Below are 12,213 nucleotides of genomic sequence, written 5' to 3' on the forward strand. Positions count from 1 at the left end.
TCCCATACCAAGCAGGAAGGGCAACTAATATCATCACCTGGGAGACGGGCTTCCACGTGGGCAGCACCATCTTTAACAAAGTGAGCATAATATGATATATTTTATCTGCCCAACACCCATCCATTAGCTTGTCCTCATCTGTGTCTGATGATGAATCATTGTCTTCATATATTGCCTTGTCCTCAGTTCCAGGTATGGCATTTGAAATTCCACAACCACTGTATAAGAGCGCCCAGTTTTTAGATCCCAAATTTTCTGAAAAAGGGTGCATCTTATACATGGGGAAATACAGTATCTCATTGACCAAGCATTGGATATAGACACCCCAGCTCACTGCTCCCCCGCCCTACTCCTGCACAGACAATTGTCTGGCTGAGGGCGGTTCCCAGAGAAGAACTAGACTGAGAATCATCAACTGCCAATTATACCAGGGGCGGGAGACTTCTGTGGCTCAGACCAGAAGAGGGGATACTCATAATCAGGCACTGCAATAAGCCCTTAAATGCTGTATCTTATGCTATAATTCTACCAGTAATTCTCTTGTTAGCTATCACGATTATTCCATTATTACTGTAGAGATAAGACTTAGAGAATTAACTTGCTCAAGGTCATACAGCAGTAAGTGGGTGTGGCCAGATTTTTATCACTCTCTCTGAACAAAGCCTGAGATCTTCCTTCTCTCAGTCTTCTGATAATTTGACCACCCAGATAATGTACTCTTAACATGTTATCATAAACTAGGTGTTGGTCAAATAAGTTTTTAAATATGATATATGTGTTTGCTCACTTATAGTTTGCATTGGATGTGGGGGACAGGCTGTAAGTATCTAAGGTGGTTATAGCCTAAGGCCATGACGGCGAACCTTTTTATAAAAAACGCCCACTCTTGCAGTGCTGGTCAACCTGGTCCCTCTCACCCACTAGTGGGTGTTCCAGCTTTCATGGTGAGCCAATTTGTGGTGCCGTTTCGTTGCTCCGATACCACCCACCATGAAAGCTGGAACGCCCACTAGTGGGCGGGAAGGATCAGGTTGACCAGCACTGCAAAAGTGGGCGGTTTTTATAAAATGGTTCGCCATCACGGGCCTAAGGCTTAGTTTTAAGACTAAGCCTTTCCCACCCTTTTTGATGTGGGGTGGTGCACTCTCATGAGGAATCCCATTATGCCTCAGATAAGTGACTTTGTATCAGAGACATCCTTGTTTCTATATTGGATTAAAGGTTTTGATTTCTGCACTATAAAGTGGGGCAGACTGGGAGCTTGCTCTCTCGGTTCCTGAGATTAGCATTAGAGGAGAGAACAGAGAAAAAAGAGCAGATAAAGGCCACGTGGAGGAGAGGAGAAGCAGCCAAGATGGCAGAATGCTAAAGGAGAAGCCAGTTTGTGCAGAGTTTGTGCAGAGAGAAGGAGATGGGGAACAGAGGTGAATAAGGCTGGTGAGGTTAGAAACCTTTGATTCTAGGAAACTTGGATAAGTCAGTGGCTTTGGGAGCCCTAAATGGAAAGGGAAGTGTTTTCCAACTGTGTGTATTTCTTGCCTGTTGGGTGCAAGCTAGGATTAAAGATAATGGCCCAAGACATGGAAACAAACAAAAAGCCCCTCATTATAAGACTGGATAAAGATGTGGCACATATACACTATGGAATACTACTCAGCCATAAGAAATGATGACATCGGATCATTTACAACAAAATGGTGGGATCTTGATAACATTATACAGAGTGAAATTAGTAAATCAGAAAAAAACCAAGAACTACATGATTCTATACATTGGTGGGACATAAAAACGAGACTAAGAGACATGGACAAGAGTGTGGTGGTTACCGAGGGTGGGGGGGAGGGAGGGCATGGGAGAGAAGGAGGAGAGGGGAAGGGGGAGGGGGAGGGGCACAAAGAAAACTAGATAGAGGGTGACAGAGGACAATCTGACTTTGGGTGATGGGTATGCAACATAATTGAATGACAAAATAACCTGGACATGTTTTCTTTGAATATATGTACCCTGATTTATTGATGTCACCCCATTAACATTAATAAAAATTTATCTATATATAAAAAAAAGATAATGGCCCACCAGTTTTGGGCTCTGATGTTTCATTACCGACTGTCCAAATCTAATGTGAACCTGCACTGGCCAGGCGGCTGTGATGATGGCCGTGGCTACTGGCTCTACACTAGGTAATTCATAACTATATTGTTGCTGATTATACCAATCTCAGATATAACTCCATGCTCTTACACTATTTCTTTTTACTTGTATTAGGTGTAAGGTATTTTTCCCTGCTGAGGAAGAAGGAACGGCATAGCCACAAAGTGTGGAATAATAAAAGCTTTATTTAGTACAGCGCTTCCCAGATGATGTTCCCTGGTCCTGGGGACAGAGACCAGGGAAATCGGATGGATGAAACTGCGTGGGGCATATTTAAAGGGTCATTTAGGGTGGTTGAGTTGATATGATGTGGCGAAATCTCACTGGCTGGCGGACAGTCACTCTTTTCCCAAAGACTCTTGGGAAGTTTCTTTTGGCATGCATGAATGTGGGTGGTTCTAGCCAAAGTTCTCGGGTCTGGTTTCTCACGTGACCTTCCCCCAATGCCCACCGACCTTACATTCTGACCTTTTGTGTTAAATAGGGGTGCCGCTATTCATCGGCTACTTCCTGCTGGTTAGGGGTGTCATGGGGAGGGGAGATTGGAAGGTGGTGGCTTTGAGGGGAGTCATGAGGAACATCTGTTTGACCGTGATTCGAGGAACTTCGCAGATGCATTCCTGTAAGGATTTTTAAAAAAAGAGGAGTAACAGGAGGATTTGGGGTCCAGCCTTTTGGTGAGCTGGAGATGGGTAGGGCCCAGTGGTTCTGACTGCCAGTAGTCCTGCATGAGGGCAAGCTTGAGGTAAAACTGCATGTCAGGAGTGGCGTATGAGGCGGAAAGGAAGGAGTCCCATCCATTCTCATAACCGAGACCTGTGAGGGAACTAGAGGTCCACAGTGTGATGGCAAACCAGAGAAGGTAGCCCCCGTGTCCACAAGAAATGAGATGGACTTACCCGCTAGTTGCAACATTACCCATGGTTTGGTGATGGTGATGTGGGTCTCCGAGTCCAGGCCACGTCAGTCATTCATGAGGTCTAGGAGTTCGAAAGGTGAGCCCGCCTGGCTGGCTTGGCCTCCCATTTGGGTGGCTTGTCCTCCACGTGGAGGCGTCGAGGAAAAGCCTGTTGCCCAAAAGGGCAATTGCTCTGCCAGTGACCAGGCTGCTTGCAGTCAGGGCAGGGCTCAGTGGGCAGCCGCGGGCAGGGGCCCTGCTGGGACCAGTGACCCTGCTTGCCACATTTAAAGCAAGCTCCTGGGTGGGATTCCTCTTTGAGGCCCAGACTCGGGTCGGGCACCTCCTGTGCCTTGCCACTGTTGCTCTGCTGGCCTCAGGGCTGCCACAAGAGCCTGGGTTTGGAGAGTTACCTTCTGCTGCATGCAGACCTGATGAACAGCCTCGGCTTTTTTCTATGTACTAGTCGAGACCATTAAAAGATTTAAATGCCATGTTCACAGGTCTCAGATAGGGGTTTAGGGGTTGAGAATAAGTGGAGAGGGGGCTCCTGGGAAGTCACATGGATGAAACTGCGTGGGGCATATTTAAAGGGTTGTCTAGGGTGGTCGAGTTAATATGACGTGGCGAAATCTCACTGGCTGGCGGACAGTTGCTCTTTTCCCAAGGACTTCTGGGAAGTTTCTTTTGGTGGGCATGAGTGTGGGTGGTTCTATCCAAAGTTCCCAGGCCTGGTTTCTCACGTGACCTTTCCCCAATGCCCACAGACCTTACATTAGGGATCTGAAATAAGATGGTATGTTATTTGCACTATGTATTGTTCTTATCCTGTAAGGTAAACTATTCCAAATCAAATATTTGGTTTTTGTACACATGTTGTTAAACTATTCTATTGAATTCCATACCCTGAATATTATTGTCTGCATTTATAGAATTTGGGAAGTGGTGTTTGAGTGAAAGAGGGGGTGTAGTTTGATATGGAGTGTAGGTAATATCCTTCCATTAAAAAAAAATAATAATAAGTCTCATCCTGGCCAGATGGCTTAGTTGGTTGGAGCATCATCCCGGAGTGCAGAGGTTGCTGTTTCAATCTCTAGTCAGGGCACATGCAGCAGCAGAACAATGTTTCTGTGTCTCTCTCCCTCTCTCTCTCCCTCTCTCCCTTCCTGCCTCCCTCCTCCCCCCTTCTAAAATCTATACAATAAACATTTAAAAAATAAGATATAAACAAATTAATATACATAAAATATCTTGATAACTACTACCTGGCTATAGGATGCAATATATAATTATAAAGTAAAAAAAAGAAAAAGTAATTATTAAAGAGCCAGTATTCAAAAAAGTTGACACTAGCCCAATTCTTCTTTTGATTGTGGGTAAAATCTTTATTTACAGTTGTAATTTTTCTCCAAAAATGTGTTTATATAGTCTGTGTTGATGTGACTTTCTCAGTTTGTTTTTATAACTAACAAATCATTAAATGACACCAAATAAATTAGCCTGCCTTTTAAATAAGTAATTGAAAAGACCTTTGGCTCAGAGAGATAAAATTGTAGAAAGGAACAATATTCAAATGTAATTATATTATATTTCCATGTTTTCTACCCATTGGTAATTGAGGATTTTGTCTAGGTTTTGTACATTATGGGAAGGATTATACTTCCTGTGTCCTCTCAGTCTCTCCATTCCAGCCTCATTTAACATACAGCATGAATTAGTATTCCTCCTGAATATATGTGGCAGAAAACCCAACTTAAGCTGGTTTAAGCAAAAATGGAGTTTATTGATGTAGGTAATTAAAAAATCAGCAATGAGGTATGTCAGGCCAAGAGCTCAGGCAACTCTCAGACTCCCTCTCCATCTTTTACTTTCTTTCTCTTTCTCTTTCTCTTTCTCATCCTTTTCCTCTTCCTCTTCTTCTTCCTCTTTCTGTCTCTGTCTCTGTCTTTTTTTTTTTTTCTTTCTTTTTTGTATTTTTCTGAAGCTGGAAACGGGGAGAGACAGTCAGACAGACTCCCGCATGTGCCCGACTGGGATCCACCCGGCACGCCCACCAGGGGCGACGCTCTGCCCACCAGGGGGCGATGCTCTGCCCCCCCCCCCCGGGGCATCGCTCTGCCACGACCAGAGCCACTCTAGCACCTGGGGCAGAGGCCAAGGAGCCATCCCCAGCGCCCGGGCCATCTTTGCTCCAATGGAGCCTTGGCTGTGGGAGGGGAAGAGAGAGACAGAGAGGAAGGAGGGGGTGGGGGTGGAGAAGCAAGTGGGTGCTTCTCCTATGTGCCCTGGCCGGAAATCGAACCCGGGTCTCCCGCACACCAGGCCGACGCTCTACCGCTGAGCCAACCGGCCAGGGCCTCTGTCTCTGTCTTGGTTGAATTTTCAGATTTACTTTTCTTCCTCATGGCAAGCAAAGTGGCTGAAGCAGTTCTAGCTTGTATCCTCTCCTGTTCAAGGTCGGGAAAGAACACCTGCCTCTCTCCTTGTAATCCAGCAGACATTTCATATCATTTTTATCAATAGTTCCGGACCAATCACTGTGGCCAGGTCAAGCCTAAACACAGTGGAGCTGGGAGAAGAGTCAACAGCAGCCAGGCTACAAAGATGTCTCCATGGATAGGATTAGAGGCAACCATTTCTCAGGGTATAATTGGATTTTCTCTCCCAAATGAATATGAGAAAATGAAAGCTGGATTGCTAAAACTGGTGAATATTTATCACTACTACTTAAATTATAAAGTTTACTTCTCAGAGTTTGCCAACAAGCGTAGAGCCTAGATTATATACTTTGTGTTCCCTGAGGGTCTGAAATAAAAATAAAGCAAGCAGAAAAACTAAAAAATAAACTCTTTCTAACAATAAAATGAAGCTTCAGGAGAGAGAAAAAATATGCACAGGAGTCCTACGTACAGGTGTAAATTATATGAAAAGCACTTTAATCATGAATGTTGAGTTTCATGACCCTTAAGAAATAGTTTTTGTTATGATGAGAAACCTTCCTTCAAGTTCACTTCGAGTTGATAATTTTTGCAAACTGTCTTTTAATGTTGCAGGAAAGATGTGGAATACACCCATTAGTTTGGAAAGTGTTGATGGGTGGCGGCTTGTCAAGGTTACTCCTGGCAAATAGAAGAGTCGTGTTTAAACATGACTGCATTATTCTCAATGTTTGATTCTGTTGCTATTTTAATAGCTTTTGTGATTGTTCCCAGGGATTGGAAAATCTATATATATAGTAGATGACTCTTTCCATTAACCTTGCCAAAATATAATCTTATAATCTAACTACAAGTTACAGGGCTGATGGTTTGGTTTTTTTCCTAGCGAGTTCTCAGAATGTATACATTCAGCTTACCGAAAGTTACAAGGGTGATTATCATTGGTGGTTTAGAAGAAATAACCCTAAACCTTGTTCTAGAGTTCTACGTAAACTAATGTATGTGAGTTTCATGTTCATACATTAAAGATTGCTTTTGTATAAGGTATCTGCTTAAGGATAAACACATTACTGAATGTGACGTACCTTTGATGGTGTTATGTCTCTTCCTTCTCTTCCAATATTGAAATGCAGTCTCTTGCCACAGGTAGGCGTGCAAGCACTAGCTGCCAGGAAGCATTGGTGGGAGGATTACAGGGAAGAATATGGATGCAGAACTAAGCACGGGGGTTGAGAAACACTGAGGGGACAAATGCAAACACAGGCAATTGGGAGATGTACCACTGGGCAGGTCCATACTGCTCCAAGAGACAACCAATACTGCTCCAAGGAAGCATTTGGGGTCCAGATAAATCTAAGGAAGAGAGGGGCAGGTAAGAATACAAGGCATTCAGAGACAACACAATAACAGTAGATCTAGAAGCATGAATTCCTCAGGGATCCACACAGGAAATCAGAGTCTGGGGCCTTGTTGCTGGAGAGATCACATCCATTCCCAAGCTCAGGAACATGATTTCAGACTCTGAGAATAACTGTTAGCCTGTATCTAGGACTGACTCAGCCTTGGAGGGATTAGAATTACAGGGAATTATCTAGCCAGGGACTCAGAGCAGGAGCACAAGACAGAAATCCAACCATCGGAAGAGAGTACAATGGAAACACAGTCTCAGGAATAATGCGGAGGTCAGGGCTCCCTTCACAGACTGTGGTCTGGGGCCCAGCAGCTTTACCTGGACGCTCGGGCCTCCTCGAGGGCAACTGAATTTGAATCTGCATTTTTAACAAGATCTTCAGGTGTTTCACATGCGCTTTCAGGCCGGAGAAGTTCTAGGGCCTCCAGCCAGGGCCGGATGTTGCTCTTGATGCTGCATCATCTTTAAATGTTGATCTTTGGGGGTCTGATGCCTGCAGAGCCCCCCACCCCTCACATGGATCCTGTGCCCATTTCTTTTCCTCTATTTTTATTTAATCCCTACATCAACTCTGTGAGGCGGGTTTTCCCCCTTATTTATAAATCAAGGAATTGGGATTCTGAAGAGTTAAATAATTTACTCAAGAATAAATTACTTATAAGTGCTGGATTTCTAAAATTCTTTTTCTTTTGGAATTTTTCAAGGATCGACCAAAGTAAAGAGAATAATATAAGAGTCCTATCTTCCCTTGACTCAGCTTCAATCAATAGTAACATTTTTACCACTTCTGCTCCATCTTCCCTCATCACAGCTCGTCTAGTTTCTTTCTCTTTCTCTCTCTCTCTTAGAGCCCGATGGACTACGGGCCTGAATGACTCCAGAGGCTGTTATATCTACCACACTAGTCACTTAATCAAATCGCTCTGATTATTAGAGGGATTTTGTCATAAAGAATGACATGGAATGGAGCCCAGAGCCAGAATAAATGCAGCAAATGGCAAACAGGGAGAGAGGAAGCTTGTGGAGTCTGTGAATCAGACAAATCCAAAGACAGTTACTGCAAACTTCTTTAGCCGTTGCATCGCTATATGAGTAATAGGTTCCCTGCATTTAAAAGCGGTTCATTCCTCAGTGAATACACATTTGTGAGCAACTACAACATGCTATTTTCCTCTTCAGAATGTTCTTCACATAGCATATCATTATGTAATATATATGGGTGATTTTATATATATACATAATGTAATATATACATAATGTAATTTTATATATATACATTATGTAATATATATGGGTGATTTTATATATATACATAAAATCAATATATATAAAATATATATATATATAATATATATGATGATGCCTAAATTGACTGGCTTCTTCTTGGTAAATTAAGATGATGATGCCTGGAATTGGAAAAATATGTTTTCTTACTGTATTTTGTTTTCAGAATAAGGTGAAATTCCCTTCACGTAAAGTACTTCTGATTGCCGTCGTTCCCAGCATTGGAAAGCTAGGTGACTGCTGTGAACAGGTATTCGGCTGCCGCACTGTGCCTCCATATCAGTTGCAAATGCAGAGAACTGGTTTTGCACTGTCAGTTTATCTCAGGTATGCTTCTCTTGTGTAAACAAGCGTGGATAGAAATTTGTGCAGATTCTACAGGTCCCTGCTGGTTTTAGTTAGTTGTTGAGGCTTCTGGAAATTCTGAATGAATGGAACTCTGTGTGGAGCAGAGTGAACAAGTTCAGTGTGACTCAAAAGAGACTCCATTCATTCCATTCAGACTGAAGTCTCCATTAGAGACAGTGGGGTTGTACCACATAGAGAGTTACCAAATGCATTTTTTTTGTCTTTGGCGTCTCTTATACCCAAGTTGGCTGCATGCGTTACCTAGCTTTTACAATTTCTCAGGAACATACTGGCATAAAATACTTGGTAATACAGGTGCCTAGTAATTCTTTTTTTTTTTTTTTTTCCTGAAGCTGGAAACAGGGAGAGATAGTCAGACAGACTCCCGCATGTGCCCGACTGGGATCCACCTGGCACGCCCACCAGGGGGCGATGGTCTGCCCCTCCGGGGCGTCGCTCTGTTGCGACCAGAGCCACTCTAGCGCCTGGGGCAGAGGCCAAGGAGCCATCCCCAGCGCCTGGGCCATCTTTGCTCCAATGGAGCCTTGGCTGCGGGAGGGGAAGAGAGAGACAGAGAGGAAGGAGAGGGGGAGGGGTGGAGAAGCAGATGGGCGCCTCTCCTGTGTGCCCTGGCCGGGAATTGAACCCGGGACCTCCGCACGCCAGGCTGACACTCTACCACTGAGCCAACTGGCCAGGGCCCAACCTAGTAATTCTTATGCTAGGATATTCTCAGAAACCCAATATGACCTTATCTTCTGCTGTAATATACCTTGGCATTCTGTCTTAAATTTTAAACAGAGTGAGCTATATATTGTTTTTAAATGATTGCTTGCTTGGTCTTTTGCCCACCAGACTAAAATTTTCCAACAAATTCGTCTCAGGGCATCATCTTCCTAACATATATTTCTCAAACATGGATCATTTTTATTTGTCTCTAAACCATCTCCAAGTTTCCTCTTTCTGAATGCCATTGGTGGCTCCCAGAACTAAGTATCGTTTTCTTTCTAGGAGTGATTATTCCTGAACAAGAGATATCAGTGCTCATTGGAATTGGTTTGTCTGTGTGGAAGAGGGCTGGGTTTAAGGTTATATAATATCGTTTCCAGGGATAGTTTCCCTGTTGATTTGCTTGGCCTTGAGCCAGTCCCGTAACAATCTCCCTTGGAAGCTGTCTCCTAAATGGTAAATGGAAATTGTCATTCCCTCCATAGCTACTAAAGAGAAATGGTGTAAGGATAGGATTCAGTGGGAGATATTAAAAGTGCTCCAGAAAAATTCAAATGGCTACATCAATGTGAGCTATTAAAAATGAAAAGAAGTTTTAAAAACTCAGATCATTTGACTAACCTTCATTTCCCCAGGGCTAAGAATGCATTTTAAAATTATATTTGTACTTCATTTCATAGGATCTTTTTAAACATCACATTAAAGGATTTCATTAAGGCTGCTGCTATTAATTTTATAACAGTATGCTGTGTCAGGTCAGCCTTTAAAGTTTTGATTGTCCCTTTTGGACAAAAGACTGGTAAAGAAGTATACAATTCCTTCTTCCATATTTGTAAAGCACAGACCAAAGCATGTCAAGAAGATATAAATTTCATTAAAGACTTATACTGGGTATAATACATCCTTATTATTTAATTACTATAAGAATTATGTATGAATATTAAACTTGAGGTTACACATTTGTGCATAGACAGTACTAAGATTCAGTCATAGAGTCAAATAGATGGAGGTATGTGCTAATTGATTTCTAAGATTCTTTTTCACACAAAATTTTAGTAATAATTTGTGCACATAAAAATCTGGTATTATTATTATTATCTTAATATAAGATACATACATTTTTAAACTATTTTCTCATAAACCCTCAACATACATGTCAGACATCTTCTAACAGATAACATTTGTACAAAGGTACCAGATATTTTGGGGAGCTTATTTTAAATACCATGCCATCATGCGGGTAATTAGGAGGTTTAGAAAAAATAAATAAATGAAATAATGTATTTCTGAATTTTAAATCCACATGAAAATCTATGTATTTTTATATTTTTATTAAAGCATTAAAAAAATTTTACCATTGATTTGAGAGAGAGAGACAGAGAGACAGACAGAGAGAGAAGCATCACTTTGTTCCACTTAGTTGTTCCATTTTCTTGAGCATTCATTGGTTGTTTCTCATGTGTGCCCTGACCAGGTTCAAACCCATAGCATTAGCACACCAGGATGACACTCTATCCATTGAGCCACCTGGCCAGGGCCTCATTAAAGCATATTTAAGGGAGTGTTTTATAACATGAAGTTGAGAGCTCAAATTAGATATAATGAAAAGGCACAAGAATAGCCACAACAATCTCAAGAAAGAAGAACAAAGTTGAAGAAATAATGATGTGTGATATCAAACTATTCTACAAAGCCATCGTAATCAAAACACCATGATACTGGCATAAAAACAGACATATAGATTGATGGCACAGAATACAGAGCCCAGAAATAAACCCACACCTATATGATCAATTAATACTTGACAAAGGAAACAAAAACATAAAATGGGGCAAAGATAGTATGTTTATTCAATAAATGGTGTTGGACAGATACGTGCAAAAATATAAAATAAAATTAGACCACCTTATCACACCATACACAACATTAAACTCAGAATGCACTAAAGACTTAAATCTTAGACTGACGCCCTGGCATGGTTGGCTCAGTGGTAGGGCGTCGGCCTGGCGTGCAGGAGTCCAGGGTTTGATTCCCAGCCAGGGCACACAAGAGAAGCGCCCATCTGCTTCTCCACCCCTCCCCCACTCCTTCCTCTCTGTCTCTCTCTTCCTCTCCTGCAGCCAAGGCTCCATTGGAACAAAGATGGCCCGGGCGCTGAGGATGGCTCTGTGGCCTCTGCCTCAAGCGCTAGAATGGCTCTGGATGCAACAGAGCGATGCCCCAGAGGGGCAGAGCATTGTCCCCTGGTGGGCATGCTGGGTGGATCCTGTTTGGGCGCATGCGGGAGTCTGTCTGACTGCCTCCCCATTTCTAGCTTTGGAAAAATGCAAAAGAAAAAAAAAATCTTAGACTGAAAACCATAAAAATCCTAGAAGAAAACATAGGCAGTATCTCAGGCATTTCTAATAGCAACATATTTTTCTGATATAGCTTCTCAGGTAAGGGAAACAAAAGAAAAAATAAACAAATGAGACTACATCAAACTAAAAAAAATTGAATAGCAAAGTAAACCATCAACAATATGAAAAAACAACAATGAGAACGTATTTTCCAAATATACATCTGATAAGTGGTTAACATCCAAAATTTGTAAAGAAGTTCAGCTCAACTCCAAAAAAGCCAAACAATCTAATTTAAAAATAGACAAAGGACCTGAATATACACTTCTCCAAAAAGGTCAGAGAGCTGGCTAATAGACATGAAAAGATGCTCTATGTCATTAATCATCAAAGAAATGCAAATAAAAAACCACAATAAGATATTACCTTATACCTGTCAGAATGGCTGATTTATCAATAAATCAACAAACAACAGTATTGGTGAGGATGTGGAAAAAAGGGAGCCCTTGTACACTGTTGGTGGAAATGCAGATTGATGCAGCCACTGTGAAAAACTGGATGAAGTTACCTCAAAAAACTAACAATAAAACTACCTTTTGACCCAGTGATTCCACT

The sequence above is a fragment of the Saccopteryx leptura genome, chromosome 10 (assembly GCF_036850995.1).
Source record: "Saccopteryx leptura isolate mSacLep1 chromosome 10, mSacLep1_pri_phased_curated, whole genome shotgun sequence".
Classification (NCBI taxonomy): Eukaryota; Metazoa; Chordata; class Mammalia; order Chiroptera; family Emballonuridae; genus Saccopteryx; species Saccopteryx leptura.